This window comes from Delphinapterus leucas, chromosome 15 (genome assembly GCF_059928025.1).
Source record: "Delphinapterus leucas isolate spDelLeu-1000000601 "Yukka" chromosome 15, BTC_Dleu_Yukka2, whole genome shotgun sequence".
NCBI classification, from domain to species: domain Eukaryota; kingdom Metazoa; phylum Chordata; class Mammalia; order Artiodactyla; family Monodontidae; genus Delphinapterus; species Delphinapterus leucas.
The window spans coordinates 28625358-28642082 of NC_143143.1; the positions used below are offsets into that span (position 1 = coordinate 28625358).

General features: G+C 48.8%; 1 protein-coding gene across 4 annotated transcripts in view; it reads left to right on the forward strand.

Moving 5' to 3' along the window:
• LITAF (lipopolysaccharide induced TNF factor) overlaps nt 1-16725 on the forward strand; it is a 110118-nt gene that overhangs the window by 12028 nt on the left and 81365 nt on the right. The window lies entirely within an intron of this gene.

Sequence of the window (16725 nt, forward strand, 5' to 3'; positions counted from 1 at the left end):
TTGAAAAATGGAGTGAGCCCAATATGCCCATTGTATAGAGGGACAAAGCAAACCCCAGGCAGGAGGATTGGAGGGACTCGGGGGACACCTTAGGTTGTTGACACTGGGGGGCTGTCCCTGGGCCCAGCCCTGTGTTTTGTTCATCCTGGGGAGGGGGCTTGTGCAGGAGACTCTGGGACCTGCTTCCCTGCCTGAGCCTGGGGTGTGGAGAGGAATCTCCCCCATCGTCCGAGACTCAGCTTTCCGGCAGTTCGTGGCTGACACACTTATCCATCTGAGGGCACCTTGTGGCTGACTATTATGTGCATACCTGCGAGAGGCATCTTTTATTTTATTTACTTATTTATTTATTTATTTTTGGCTGTGCTGGGTCTTCGTTGCTGCGCGCGGGCTTTCTCTAGTTGCGGTGAGCGGGGACTACTCTTCGTTGCAGTGCACGGGCTTCTCATTGCGGTGGCTTCTCTTGTGGAGCACGGGCTCTAGGCGCATGGGCTTCAGTAGTTGTGGCACAAAGGCTCAGTAGTTGTGGCTCGTGGGCTCTAGAGCACAGGCTCAGTAGTTGTGGCACACGGGCTTGGTTACTCTGCGACATGTGGGATCTTCCCGGACCAGGGATCGAACCCCGTGTCCCCTGCATTGGCAGGCGGATTCTTAACCACTGCACCACCAGGGAAGTCCAAGAGGCACTTTTAATTGTATGAGGGCAACTCTTATTTTGTCTTAATATATTAAGTCATCACAAAGGGAGTGTTTGATCGTATTTTATTTTAGATCTCTCGTTCTCTCTCTCTCTCTTTTTTTTTTTTTGTGGTACGCAGGACTCTCACTGTTGTGGCCTCTCCCTTTGCGGAGCACAGGCTCCGGACGCGCAGGCTCAGTGGCCATGGCTCACGGGCCTAGCCGCTTCACGGCATGTGGGATCTTCCCGGACCGGGGCACGAACCCGTGTCCCCTGCATCGTCAGGCGGACTCTCAACCACTGCGTCACCAGGGAAGCCCACTCTCTCTTTTTTTAAGAAGATACTTGCTCATGGTAAACTCAAAGGGAATACAGTGCAAAGCCAGTCACTCTTCCTCCCGTCTTCCAGTCACTTCCCAAAGACAACTATTTTAATTGATCTATTCAACAGATACTTATTGAGCACATACTATGTGCCAGGCACTGTGCCAGGCTATGGTATCAGAAAGTATGATGTCAGCCACCAATGAGAGCTGCACATGAAATTTAAAATTTTCCAAGAGCCACATTTAAAAAGTAAAAAGAAACAGGTGAAATTAATTTTCTTGAAATAATAATATATTTCTTTAACCCAGTATATCCAAACCTAGTATATGGAATCAATACAAAAATTATTAATGAAATTTTAATGATCTTTTCATGGTGTATTAGTTAGCTCAGGCTGCAATAACAAAATACCACAGGTGGGGTGGCTTAAATAACAGAAATTTATTTTCTCACAGTTCTGGAGGCTGGTAGTCCAAGATCAAGGTGCTGGCAGGGTTGGTTTCTTCTGAGGAAGGCCTCTCTCCTTGGCTTGCAGACAGCCGCCTTCTTGCTGTGTCCTCACATGGTCTTTTCTCTGTGTGTGTTGTCCCTGGTTTCTCTCAGTGTCCTAATCTCCTCTTCTTGTAAAGACACCAGTCAGGTTGGATTAGGGCCCACCCTAATAGTCTCATTTTACCTTAATTACCTCTTTAAATACCCTGTCTCCAAACACAGTCGTATTCTGAGGAAATGGGGGTTAGGTCTTCAACGTATAAATTTGGAAGGGGGGACACAATTCAGTCCATGACACACTGAGTCTTCAAAACCCAATGTGGATTTGATTCACATATCACATCTCAGTTCCGACCAGCCCAGTGTCAAGGGCTCAAGCAACACATGTGGCTGGTGATTGACCCGTTGGACAGCAAAGTTCTGGGCGTGGGAGTCACAACAGCAAACACAACAGGCGGACATCCCTGCCCTCATGGGGCTTCCATTCTACTGGAGGGGATGGACAATAAATACAGAAGCATCATGCATCATATACCATACACGTTTGGAGAAAACCAGAGGAAAAGGGGAGGAGGTGGGGGTCCAGGTGTGCATGCTCCATCTTCTCTGTGTGTCCTTCCAGAGCTATCCTGTTTGAACGCAGGAGATGGATGGGTGGATGGATGGATGAATGGATGACTGTATGGATGGATAAAGATATATCCCTATTTGAAAAGCACAGATGGTAATATTCTATACATGGTGTTCTATTCTTTGCTTTTCTCACTTGAAAATATATCTTGAAATTCACTCCTTATCATCACACATAGACGTGCCTTATTCTTTTTGATTTACTGATTTTAAAGGATAATTTGAAACATATGAAGACACAGTTCTGCTGAGCCAGAATGACAAGCTGGTGTTTGTTGAGCGCTGACTGTCCTTAGCGCCAGTCACCTCATCTGACCCTCCCCACAACCTCGTAAGGTGGGTGCTGTTTCCAGAAAAGAATTTCAGTTCATGGGCAGCCTTTATAAACAGGTGGATAATAACAACTACTGACTTCAGAGAAATTTTAAGTCCCAGATTGCGGTACTGACAAATGATAGGGTCTGAGAGATCTTCCTGTTGAAGTTAACAGAATAATAAAATTCTAATGTGTAGTGTTATTGTTACATTAATATGCATTATCATTATAATATATAGGAATATCTTAACATAACATATTAACCTATTATATTAATATATAATGAAAATAGATATGTAATTTATTGAAAATATTTAATATATTATATCTATAACAAAATCTATACAGTAATATTTAGAGGAAAAGAAATAATTGAGAGAAAATACTGGGAAAACAACAAAGCCAGGAAGAGCTGAGAGGTTGCTCATGCACAAATTGAGCCTGGAGCCCGCAGGCTCAGGGCTGGCCCTGGGGCTGTGCTTGGCGATGAGGTTGTGGATGGGGCCCTGGGGTCCAGGGGTGCAGGCAGGACTCTGCCCCCTTGGATCTCACTCTAGTCAAGGAGAAGCTTCCGGAAGGGAAAGTGGTACCAGGAAGTAATATGGAACTGCCTGCCAGCCTCCCCATGTGAGGTGAGAGGTGGGCAAAGGCCACAGCCCACCCTCTGAGCCCCAGAGCCCTCTGCACCCGGCAAGGTGCTCCCTCCTGTTTATGGGGGTCCTGCACCAGCAGCTCTGTCAGGGCATCCTCAGGGCCTCTGCAAAGACTGGGATTCCAGGCAGTGTGCCTGCCTGACAGAGAACCCCTGTAACTCTGGAACGGGCTGATGTGGTGTGCAGCCGTAGGACCTGCCTCAGAACAGAGCCAGCAGTCCCCTCAGACAGGGAGCTGATGCTGTTTTGATAGTCCTGAGCCTGATGGGCGCTGTGCTGGAACCAGACTGCCCCACGTGGAACAGGCTCTGCAAGGAACATGTTCTGGGCTCTGAGTCACACAGCCTGTGGGTTCAAGCCCGGCTCTGACTCATCTCAGCTCCAAGACCCCAGTCTCCGAGCCTCGGTTTCTCTATCTGTAGCATGGACATGGTACACAGGCAGCTGAGCACTTGGTGGGAACTGGCTGAGAGCGAGGGTTGTGCAAGAAAATGAGAATCATTTCTGAGCAGAGCTGGTGCCTCCTGGGGCTCCCTGGTTCCCAATGCATGGAGGAAAATCCTCCCACACTGCCCTCGGCCCCTGCCAAACCTTGCCCCTGCCAAACCCTGTCCCTGCTGCTCTGGCCCCAGAGGGAGGGAGTTGGAGCTGGTGAGCGTGATTCTGGCAGGTCCTGACCTGTCCTGGGGGGAGACCACAGGGGAGTGAGGCAGGAAGGTAGCTCTGGGTCCTGAGCATCTCCATCAGCCCTTGTATCCTCCACCCCTTCCTCCCTCCCTGCACTGCAGCCATGCTCAGCCACTGCAGTTCCCTGATGCCTCCTGTCTCCTCCTGTCTCAGGACCTTTGCACAGGCTGTTCCCACGACTGGGGTTCCCTTCCCCCTCTTTTCTCAGATTTCCACTCGCTGTTCAAGTCTTGAGAAGCCCTCCCTGAGGTCCTGCTCTGTGGCCGCTGCCCAGCCCGGGTCTCACTGTAGTGTGTGATCCCCAGCAGGCTGAGCCCCCTGAGGGCCAGGATCAGGTCTATGCCAACTTGGTAGCCCAGAGACAGTGGATTCTCAGCAAATGTTTATGGAGAGCAAATGCACGAAGGAACGCGCATGTCTCTGCTGCATCCAGACTTTGATGCACCAGGTGCAGTGCTGAGAGAGGCAGGTAAGAGAAGGTTCCCAGTCTCAGCACATTTCAGTCTAAGGGGAGGCAGACATTAAACGTAATTATACAGTCACCCTGAAGAATCCCTGAGGGCAAATACGGTGCGGTGAGAGTGTGTAGAGGGATGCGACCTTGACAGGGACCTGAGGTTTCCTGGAAGATGTGATGTTTGAGGCCTGATCTGAAAGCTGAGTGAGGACAACTAACTGAGCAGAGAGGCAGAAAGATCTTTCCAGGCAGGGGGAACCACATGTGCAAAGGCCCAGTGGTCAAGAAACACCCAGAGGGGAGTAATGTGTGAGACGCTGCTGGCCACGGAGGTCGAGGTCAGGGTGGAAAGGTCAGGTAGCGGGGAGGGTGGCTGAGCTTTATCCGCAAAGCAATGCAAGGACGTTAAAGGGTTTCATCCTCCCTGGGAAGATGGGTGGGACCCAAATTAAATTTTAAAGAGCTGGCTGTGTCTGCCTCGTGGAGAACAGATCAGAGGGCCCGGGAGAGCAGGGAGGAGGCCCCTGCAGCCCATGAAGGACTTGGACTGAGGCAGGGATGGTCAGGTGTGGAGGATTTTTAGCAAAGAGCCAGCCGACAGGCCCAGCCGTGGGGAGTCTGCAGAGAGAGCAAAGGGGGGATTCAGGGTGAGGCCTGGTGTCCTGCCCTAAGCAGGGCCAGGCCAGCTGGGAGCAGCCTGTTCTCAGGAGGAGGGTCTGACGAGCCTCCAGGGCCCTGGCTACCCACTGGCCACCAACCAGCCAAGAGCCCCCTGGCCAGAGCCATGGGCCTGGGGACACAAGGAGTGCTGCCCCTGCCCCTGTGGATGACACATTCCAGGAGACAAGATTCTTCTACCTCCTTTGAGCCCCGCCCTGCCCTGGAGTTGCTGAGTGACCATCTCTGGGCTGGAGCCTTGCCTGCCTTGCTGGCTGAGAGCCAGAGGCTCATTCCCTTCCTTGGGGATCAAGGGGTCCTAGAGGCCCCCTCCCAGGAAGCCCCCACCCAGGCTCAGCCCAGCCCCACCCCTGGGAATGTCCATTAGACCACTCAGGATGCACATGCCAAGTTCTGGGGACAGAGCATGAAAAAGGAGACAAGATCCCTGCCCGTAGGGGCCTGACAGCCTAGAGGGGGAGGCCAGGAGCACGAAAACACATTGATAAATACATCATGCAATATAACTTCAGAGACAGATAAATGCTGTAACGAGTGATGTGATAGAGACTTGGGGAGGTTGGGGTGGGGGCTACGTGAGAGAGGGGGTCAGGGTGATGCCTCATCTGAGGATGCAAAGAAGACAGTCATGGAAATGCATTGTTTGGCGGGGGAGTGGGGAGAACAGTCAAGGCAAAGGCTTGAGGGGGGACCAAAGAGGCCAGGGCATCTGGGAGGAAAAGAAGTGGTGGGAGAAGGGGACCGAGGGGTGGACCAGGCCTGGACGGCATTTGTGAGCATGGCACTGGGGAGGCCTGGCGGGTTTCAGGCAGGGGTGATGGGCTCCACGTCCCTGACCTACCAGAATCTCCCTTCTTGCTCAGCCTGGAAACCCCCTTACCCGTAGTTCCCTATTTTAGCCCTTTCTAGCCCCTCTGCTTCCTTCACCCCCATTACAGGCACTCCCTGGGCTGGAATTTCCCCAAGATGTGCAGCCAGGGAGGGGAACTAACACCCATCATTGTCAAGGCCACTGTGCATGGACCTCCTACCGTGAGCCATGCCTCATGCTGGGTGTGCTCTGACCTGGCCCCTCACAGTACCCTTCAGGTTTTACAGCCTATTTTACAGACCAGGAGACCGGATGCAGTGTGACTTGCCCCGGGCCATGTGGCCCGAAGGCAGGAGCCAAGATTTGAGCCCAGCTCAGTCTCATCTGGAAGGTTTGTCAAATCCTATTCAAGCCTCGCGAGAGTTTCGTGATGGTGGGAGATCCAGATTCTTCCCCCCCTTTCCTGCCTGCCTCCCTTCATTCGGTAAATGTCGCCACCAGCTCCCCAGTTGCTGGGCCAGACGCCCCAGAGCCATTCTGATCCCTTGGCTGCCCCCCTTTTCCAGGGGCCGGTCATTAAATGCCCCTTGATGGGCCTTGTTGCACCTTTAACACCCAGCATATCTGGCTAGTGGTTCTCTCTCCCTCCCTCCTGAGAAAAAAGGAGGAAATTAAATTGTGGCAAGTTATCATCGACGTAGAGAGAGCCACACGGAGGTCTGCAGTCACCTTTCTCTAAAGTGGTACTTCGCATGATTGCAGTAAATGCAGTGGGTCTGGAGCCCAGGCCGGCTGGCTGGTCCCTGGTGTCCCTAAAGAACACTGCAGGATGGGCTGGCTGCTCCCACCCCAGAGGAGCTGTGGGGAGGTGGTGGTCCCCACAGCCCACCCCTTCTGCCAGAAGAGAAGTCACAGGGGGCTCAGAGTCACTACCCCACCCCTTCCTTGAAGCAGTGGCCTCTTTGGGGGCAACGTTCTAAAACCGATTATGGTGATGGATGACACAAGAAAAGCCCACTGAACTTTACTCTTTAAGTGGGGGAATTGCATGGTGTGTGAATTATAGCTCAATATATCTATTTAAAACAAGAACAACAAAGCCAGGTATTCTGTGTCTTCCCCAGGGGGTCCAGATCGGCTCAGACAAATGAAATGTGAAAAAAAAATCATGGGAACACTCAAATATTACCTGATAGCAATAATCAGAGCTAACGTTTCTTTAGTGCTGGTGACATGCTGGTTAACTCCTGTGACTCTCACCACAATTCTGTCAGGCAGACATTATTACACCTCCCTTGACAGATGGGGAAACTGAGGCACACAGTGGGACTGTGCCTGGCCAAGGTCACACACAAAGAAGTGTCAGAGCAAGGTTTGAACTCCACAGTCTAGCTCTAATATCGTCACATCCGTCCCTGATTTAGACAAGAGTAAAGAGGATAAGAGTTTAATCAATAAGTGTCCCCAGCCCAAGAGTGCGCCCCCCATGTTCAGCATCGGTAAACCACAGGCTGCTCTAGTTCTAGACACCGTGCTTTTACTGGAATCATGTGAAGTATATCTTTTTCTAATGATTTTTTAAAAAATTTTCATTGGAATATAGTTGCTTTACAGTGTTGTGTTAGTTTCTGCTGTACAGTAAATTGAATCAGTTATATGTATACATATCCCCTTTTTTGGATTTCCTTCCCAGATCATTGAGTAGAGTTCCCTGTGCTATACAGTAGGTTCTCATTAGTTATCTATTTTATACATAGTGTTGTATATATCTAATTATTTTTTAATTGAAGTATATTTGATTTACAATGTTGTGTTAGTTCCAGGTGTACAGCAAAGTAATTCAGTTATACATACATATATATCTATTTTTTTCAGATTCTTTTCCCTTATAGGTTATTACAAAATACTGAATGTAGTTCCCTGTGCTACACAGTAGGTCCTTGTTTATTTATGTTATATGTAGTAGTATGTATGTGTTAATCCCAAACTTTTAATTTATCTCTCCCCCCGACCCCTTTCCCCTTTGGTAACCATGAGTTTGTTTTCTTTGTCTGTGGGTTTATTCCTGTTTTGTATATAAGTTCATTTGTATAAAATTTATTTAGATTCCACATATAAGCAATATCATATATTTGTCTTTCTCTGTCTGACTTACTTAACTTAGTATAATAATCTCTAGGTCCATCCATGTTGCTGCAAATGGCATATTCCATTCTTTTTCATGGCTGAGTAGTATTCCGTCTTATAAATGTACCACATCTTCTTTATTCATTCATCTGTCAGTGGACGTTTAGGTCGCTTCCATGTCTTGGCTATTGTGAATAGTGCTGCAGTGAACATAGGGGTGCATGTATCTTTTCAAATTATGACTTTCGGCCAGGAGTGGCATTGCAGGATCATATGGTAGCTCTAGTTTTAGTTTTTTGAGGAGCCTCCATATCTTTTGAGAAAGGTGCACCTTCCTCTAAATCATCTGGTTGCAGCTCTGCCCCCACCCATTTCCCCGCTGGATTCTTCTATCACAAATCATATCATCTAAGCATTTCATTCATAAGTTCTTCAGAATGTATCTCTGTGATGTGAACTTTCTTAAATAACTACATTTTCTTTTAATCACCACTTTCACATCACACCTACAAGAAGTTCATGGTTCTGTAATATCCTCTCAAATCCCATCTTCCCACCCGACCCCGTTTGTTTTCTAAATGTGTTTAATGGTTCAAATCAAGAGACAAAGTCTGTACATTGTATTTGGCTGGTATTTCTCTTAAATCCCTTGTAAGCTATAACGATTCTCTCTTTTACTGCCTTGCCTTTTAGTCGCTGCAGAGAGTGTGAGATCCTTGCTCCTAAGCATTGATTTGCTGCCTCTTAAACAGCCTTCAGCAGAAAGTGGAGGGCTGGGCTGGGGGGTAGAGCGGGCAGGGAATGGTGGGCGCTTGGCCCAGCCTCCAGGCCTTGTGGAGAACCTGGTATTTCCACCTTACTGGTTACCTAAAAAGAAATAAAATCAGGCCTAGGTAGAAAAGGGAGGCACATTGATGATGGCAGAAACTAAATATATTCATTTTCCCATTGTCACAAATGCTGTCAATCCCACCTTCAAAACACGTCTGGAATCTGCCCTTTCTCTCTTGCAGTGGATTGGAGGAGATGAGGGAGGAAGCGGGGAGGGGGGGGCTGGGTGGGAGGCTTCCAGAGTCCAGGTGAGAGCTGATGGTGGCCTGGGCCAGGGTGGTGGCTTTAGGTAAAGAGGGAACAGATTCTAGGAGTGTTCTGGAGGTAGAACTGGTTGGGTGCAGTGGCTGTATGGACACGGAGGGCAGGAGATGTCCAGGGTGCTTTGGATGGCAGGCTCCTTTCTCTTTGGGGAAAGCAGCCTTCTTGCCTCAAGCTCATGTACGCAGACTCCTCCTACAAGCTCCCAGCTGAAGCTGGGGAGATGACACACACCAAAATGAGGGTAACTCACTCCTCAGCATGGACCACCAGCACCCCATGCTCAGCCTTCCAAAGAGAACGAGCCAACAGAGGAAAGAGAGAGGGTGGGACAAGGGCACGGATGCCAGAATCAGCCTCTTCCCAAGTGCCATGAGCTTGGAAAGCTCAATACCTCTCCGAGCCTTAGTTTCCCCATCTGAGCAATGGGAATGCCCATTCCCACCTGGCTGGGCGTTGTGAGGAAGTAAATGGTGAGCTGCTCTGAAGTGGTGGTCTTAAGGAAGAGAGCCCACGTGGCCCCAAGAGAGTCAGCAGGATGTGAGGAGTGGCTGTAGGGAGGCTGAGCATTATGGGAGCGTGGTCTGCAGCTGACCAGGGTATGGGGCCGAGCACATCACAACTGGTCCTTGATCCCCACTGGGGTCAGCCTCTGAGCACCCTGGCACAGGTGGCCCAACAAGGAGGGACTGGGGGTACTCTCTGTGGTTCTAAACAATCCCCAGACTGGCCTGTACCAAGCCTTGGGCCATTTTCTTTATTTTCCTTTTCTACTTCGATGCTGATCATCCTGCATTAATGAAGAGACAGCTTAGAAGATGGCTAAGGGCATGGATTCAAATCCTCACTCAGCCATCTAACTGCTGCGTGATCTTAGGCAATTTCCTTCATCGTCTGGCACTCAGTTTGCTCATCTGTAAAACGAGCATAATCATACAAATCTCATAACAAGCTTATTGTGAGGATTAAATGATGTTAAGTAATTTTCCTAAGGGTGAGTTAATACTTGTAAAGTGCTTAGAACCGTACCCAGCACAAGTAAATGGGAGTCTCTTCCCCCTGCACCCTGCTTCTTTTCGACATGACCTCTGTAGTCTTGGACAGTTTTCTTGATTTATGGATGACATGTCCCAGATTCATCTCATGCATTTTCTACCTGGAATCAGCTGTTTCTCAGAGGAGCCCTGTTCCTTTTGGCAATAAATGGGAGTTAGGAATCACAATCTAGACATTAGGGATGTTCATTCCCACTGGGTTATCACTGCATCTAGGCTTAAAGCTGGAGGCAATGATAATTATCATTCACATTTAAGATTACAAGGTTTTCAGTTAACTTCTTTGATTTTATGTATCTCTTTTTTTATTTTTACACAGAAAATCTTTGTTCCTAACAATATTAATCCAATTTCTTATCTTCTTTATCCTATATTATAAAGCAGACAGTTTCAACCTAATAATACTGATATAATCACTACCTGTAAGATAACTGAGCGCTGTTGAAGATTTCGTTGTGCTCCTGTTGCTTTGTGATTCTGTGGTCCTTAGGTTAAAGCCCATTAGGGATGTACAATCAAAATGCTGTTTTAAAGTCACTTCCAATAATCCTTCTTAGTGTGTTTGCCAAGTTGACATTTAGTCAGGTTTACTCATTTCTGTTGGGTATTTTTATTTTAAGGGATTGCTTTTTTTGTCTTGGCTTTACAGTTTTGTAAGTTTGCATTTACAAACTAAATACTCTAAAACCAGATACACTCAGTGAAATCCAGCTTCCACATCTTTCCCTTTGGCTAATTACCTCTCTCCCCATAGGTAACAACTTTTGTTAGCTTCTGCTTTATCTTTCCATTGTTTCTTTTTGAAAATATAAGCAAATGTATACACACCCCACACATATTCAGAAGATAGAATACTTTGCATACACAGTTCTGCTCCTTGGATTCTATTTTTGCTTTTTTCACTTAATCATACATCCTGGAGATCACTCCAGTGCAGGATTAAGACAGCATCTTTGGGGGGCTTCCCTGGTGGCGCAGTGGTTGAGAGTCCGCCTGCTGATGCAGGGGACACGGGTTCGTGCCCCGGTCCGGGAAGATCCCACATGCCGCGGAGTGGCTGGGCCCGTGAACCATGGCCGCTGAGCCTGCGCGTCTGGAGCCTGTGCTCCGCAACGGGAGAGGCCACAACAGTAAGAGGCCCGCGTACCGCAAAAAAAAAAAAAAAAAAAAAAAGAGCATCTTTGTTCCTTTTCACAGCTGTGTAGCGCTCTCTTATGTGGATGTCCATTTTATTCAACCAGTTTCCTCTTGGTACATGTTTGTATTGTTTCCAGTCTTTGCTGATACTATTAGTGCTGCAATGGCAACAACAAAACCTTGTGCATACATGGATTTGTATTTTGGGGACAGATTTCGTAGATACTCTCATGGGATTAAAAAAAAAAAACAAATGTCTCTTAAGACTTTAATTTTTTGAAGCAGTTTCAGGTTCACAGCGAAACTGAGAGGACCTCGTGGGATTTTCAGTCATAACTGTGATACATGTTACCCAGGAGTTCATGGTGCTATGGGCGTGCATAACAGCTGTGCTCGTGTGTGGGTGGAGGTGCCACTTACTGAGACAGGAAGCACCGGCGGGCTCCTTTTAACCTTGTGTTATGTGGTTTAACAAGTGAGCTAGGCTTTGTGCATGGTGGCGGGAGCAGGATTCCGGGTGTGGGAACTGAGGCTGAGGTATGGAGGAGCATGCAGACAGCAGCGAAGCCCCAGTTTCATCTGATTGGGAGGCCCCAGACCGTTCTTGGAGAAAGGGGCAGGGTGGGTCTGGCACACCTGGCACTCCCAACTCCAGCTCCTTCTGAAGGGACTGTCTGTATCTCCCAGGCAGGAAGCAGGTCGGGGAGGGGACCAATGTCCACCACTGCTGACTGCAGTCCCCTCTGAACCCCGGCTGGGATAAGTGACCCCCCTGCAGACCAGGGGAAGGCAGACTGAACCTGGACCAGACTTGGGAGACACACTGACCTGGGTTCAAATCCCAGCTCTGCTCTGTGACCTTGGACAAGTTGCTTAACCTCTCTGAGCCTGTTTCCTCCTCTGTCCAATGGGGATGAGGCAGGACCTGCCTCACTATGGTGAGGACACTGTGGGAGTGTGCATGTGAAGTGCCTGGCTGGGGCCTGGCACATAGTAGGTGCTCTCCACTGAGGAACAGCCTCCCCTACTGCTCTGTGGCAGGGCTGGGGCTTGGCCTTTGGGAGCCCTTGTTCCTACCTTCTCTGAGCTGGAGCAGCTAGAGAAGCCCACTCACTTGTAGATAATGGAGGAACCCATGGGCACGGGAGTCAGATGGCTGAGGTTCGGACCCTGGCCTTGGCATTTTCTCTCTAGCTGGCTTTTTCTCCTCTCTGATCCTCAGTTTCCCCATCTGTCAAATGGGGGTGATGAGACCACCTGCCTCACAGCAGTGTTGGGAGAAAGAATCGATCTCAGACATTTAAATTGCTCAGTCCGGTGCTGGGCGTGTAGTAAGTGCTGACTAATGGCACAAGAACCATGATTGGTCTGGGCATCCCACAGGGGGGCATACTGTCTGTGGTCAGCTGGACAGGCCAGAGCCTGAGGGGCACCAGGGCAGGGGACAGGGGGTGTGCAGGCTTTGCAGCCCCTGAGCAGGCAGGCACATGGGCCCTGGTAAAGGAACATATTTTTAAGAAAGGAAACTCAGGACTCTCATACAAATATAAAATCTTTGAACATATGTCAAAGATTTTATTTGACTCATGAATTTATGATGGAACTAGTAAGATGTTACAGCCAATTCAAAGGAGGATTAAAAAGCGCACGCACACACAAACGCAGGCAATTAGGAGTGCTGAAATGAACTTACAAATAGGTGCAAAACTGGTCAGTGTGCCAGGGCAAAAATCAATTGTGTCTCTACCGGATGCAAGTAATTTGCATTTCTATGGAGGAGAATAATTTGCATTACAGTCGCTTTTCTACATCGTGTGAAATACCTTGAAGATGATGAAAGGCCAAGATAACCCAGAAAGGTGCACTAGGCAAGACACCAGTCATCTTTTTTGCACATTTCAAAGCCTTTCAAAATTTTACACACACACAGACACACACTCACAATCACTAACAAATGCAGTCATTCACACACATCCACATCACCTACAAGCCTCACACTGTGTGTGTGTCTTGTGTATCTCGCTGACTCTCGCTCTTTTGCACTGATGGTGGTTCAGGCTCCCACCTCCATGCCTTTGCTCAAGGTGCTCCCCCTGCTAAGCACACATCCCCATCAGTCCTCTGCCCACCCACATCTTGCCCATCTCTCAAAGCTCCCAAGGAATGCCTCTTTGAGCAGGAATCCCTCTTTCCCCTCCACCCTGGTCTTCATTTCGCTCTGTCTTCCATGTACTTCCACTCAGGCATCTGTGTAGGGTAGAAGGAGCGTGGATTCCAGAATCGTTCAGTCCGGGTCTGAATACCAGCTGTGGCACTTCCCCGCCACGTGACTGTGGGCAAGTCACAGCATCTCTCTGAACCTCTGTCTCCCCACCTAGGAAGTGGGATGATAACAGAACCAACCTCATGGGTTGTGTTTGTTTGTTTGTTTGATGTGGACCGTTTTTAAAGTCTTTATCGAATTTGTTACAGTATTGCTTCTGTTTTATGTTTTGGTTTTTTGGCTGCGAGACATGTGGGATCTTAGCTCCCCGACCAGGGGTCGAACCCGCACCCCCTGCATTAGAAGGCAACGTCTTAACCACTGGACCGCCAGGGAAGTTCCCCCTCCTGGGTTGTCTTTGTTTTGTTTTGACAATTGAATTAGCAGAGGCAGGGAATGAGCTTGGCGGAGGATCGGAACACACAGTAAACACTCAATAGAGGTCAGCTGTCATTGCTGCTGTGAAAATCAGGCTCCTAATTCCCTTTGACTGGGTGGCCTGCAAAAGGTCTCTGTCAGCAGGTCAGTTGTAGGGGTGTCCCCTCCTAACAGCTGGAGTGGAGGGTCTTCCCTACCCGCCCCCACCCAGCTGCTGTCCATTTCCAGAATTGGGGTTAAGCAGAGAGGCTGCCGGGAACCCCAGCCCCGGGGTGGGTGCTGGGGCTGATGGCTGCAGCTGGGCTGAAGTCCCCTGGGCTGCGGTGATGGATGGGGGGGCCGGTCGGAAGTGGCTGCTCTGGACAACAGCTGGCCAGACGCTGATGGATGTCCCGGGGGAGCAGGGATGCAGGGAGGATTGCAGAGACTGAGGGGCCGAGAGAGGCTAAAGCCCAGACCCTGGAAAAGCCTGCCTGGGGCTCAGCTGGAAGAGCAGACTGGTGGCCAGTGTTAGGCACAGAGGGCCCAGTGGTGGGTGGAAGGGGTGGAGGGTGGGCACTGGAGACTTTGGGCACTGTGTGTCCTGGACACTCCCTCCTAGAATCCCATCATGAAGCCTAAACACCTAAAGGTCCCATGAGCTTTGACATAAGGCTTTCGGGTTCCAGGCTATAAACCAATAGCGATGTGATCCCAGTCAATCCTTATAACCACCTGGGCAATGGCTTAATATTTTCCCAAGTTTGCCTGTGGAGAAACAGGCTTAGATAGGGTCAAAGGAGCCATGATCTGTGTCAGAGCAAAGCCTTTTCTACCTCCCGTGAAGCCAAGGGGTCCTCCAAGTAGCACTCAAGAACCCTTCCTGTGATCACCAGTTCTAACTTGCTTGTCCAAATTCTTTCGTTCATTCATTCATTTATTCACCCATCCACCAAACCCCAACTGACTTCTTCCTCCATGCCGAGCCGTGGTTGGGTCAGGGATACCCGAGTACTCAGACACAGCCCCTGACCTCACAGCGCTCATTACCCAAGGTCAGACAGACCAAAGGCACACTATCCCAACTCAAGACCTTGGGGGTATGGGGTGGTCAGGGATGGCTTCCTGGAGGAGGTGGATCCCGAGCAGATGCCTGAAGGACAAGTCAAAGGAGGGACCCACTCTTCTCTGGGCAGGGCAGGGCAGGGAGTGGGAAGGAAAGAAGGCTTTTCAGCAGTGGGGACATTTGAGCTGTATCCTGAATGACAAATAGTGGACAGAGATACAGGCAGTGTCTTCCAGCAGCAGGAATAGCACATGCAAAGGCCCAGATTTGGGAATCACCATAGGGTGAGGGGGTGCAGAGGGTGCCAGTGGATTCATATGCAGGAGCCCAGGATGGAAAAAGAAATGGTAAATGACTGGATCAGAGACAAGACAAGGCCCCGGTCTAACAGGTTTTTTGTTTTTTGGGTTTTTTTGTGATACATTTGACATGTAATATTGTATTAGTTCCAGGCATACAACATAATGATTTGATATATGTATATATTGTAAAATGACACCACAATAAGTTTAGTTAACATTCATCGCCTCGCATAGTTACATTTTTTTTTCTTGTGATGAGAACTTTTAAGATCTCCTCTCTTAGCAGCTTTCAACTATACAATACATTATTGTTAACTATAATCACCATGCTGTATGTTATATTCCCAGAACTTATTTATCTTATAACTGGAAGTTTGTACCTTTTGACCCCCTTCACCCATTTCATGCCTCCCCAGTCCTACCTGCCCCCTGGCCTCTGGCAATCACCAATCTGTTTTCTGTATCATTCAGCTTTTTTAGATTGCACCTATAAAGTGAGATCATACAGTAGTTTTCTTTCTTTGACTTATTTCACTCAGCATAATGCCCTCAAGATCCATCCATGTTGTAACAAATGGCAAGATTTCATTCTCTTTTATAGCTGAGTACTATTCCGTTGTATATGTATACCACATTTTCTTTATCCATTCATCCATCGATGGACACTTCAGTGGTTTCCATGTCTTGGCTACTGTAAGTAACGCTGCAATGAACATGCAGATATCTTTTCGAGATAGTGGTTTAATTTTCTTAGGATATATACCCAGGACTGGAATTGCTGGACCATATGGTATTTAGATTTTTAATTTTTTGAGGAGACTCCTTACTGTTTTCCATAGCGGCTGAGCCAAGTTGCATTCCCACCAGCTATGCACTAGAGTTCGCTTTCCTCCACATCCTCGCCAGCCCTTGTTATCTCTTGTCTTTTTTTTTTTTCTCTTGTCTTTTTGATAATAGCCATTCTGACAGATATGAGGGAAAAGGTTTTGAATGTTGTGAAGGGTGTGACTTTATCGATAGAGGACCACTGAGTATTGCATGCAGGAGAGTTACTCATGAGATCTGTGTTTTAGAAAGAGAACCCTGGGTGGAGTTAGGAGGGTGGATTAAAGTGGAGACTGGAGGCCACTTGAAGGTCTAGGCAGTGATTCAGGAGAGAGGATGAAGGCCCAGCCCGGGCAGAGGTGGGTGGGTGGACACAACAGCATTGAGGATGCAGAGTGGACAAGGCTGGAGGCAATAATTTCCTGGGCAAATGTTACCACAGAGACGCATAGATGTCCTCCTCACCTGTTTATATGCATTTTATAAATGACAAAGCATTGGGTTAAGTTTTGAGGGGTTCAGTGGCACACTTGAGTTTCCATTAGCAGGTGGTAGAGCCGGGATGGGAACCCAGGAATGCCGGTCTGGAAACCTAGTTCTCAGTCTCCTTCTGGGTGCTTTCAGCCAAGTTGCCCTTCCATACATGGCCTGCAGGGGGTGGCAGAGAGCAGGGGACGCGCCACGGAGGCCGAGAGGACCCCGTCAGAGGCGGCTGGGCCAGCTGCGTCCGGGTTGGAAGCAGGGGACTGGGCAGTTCCCGGGGAGTCAGCT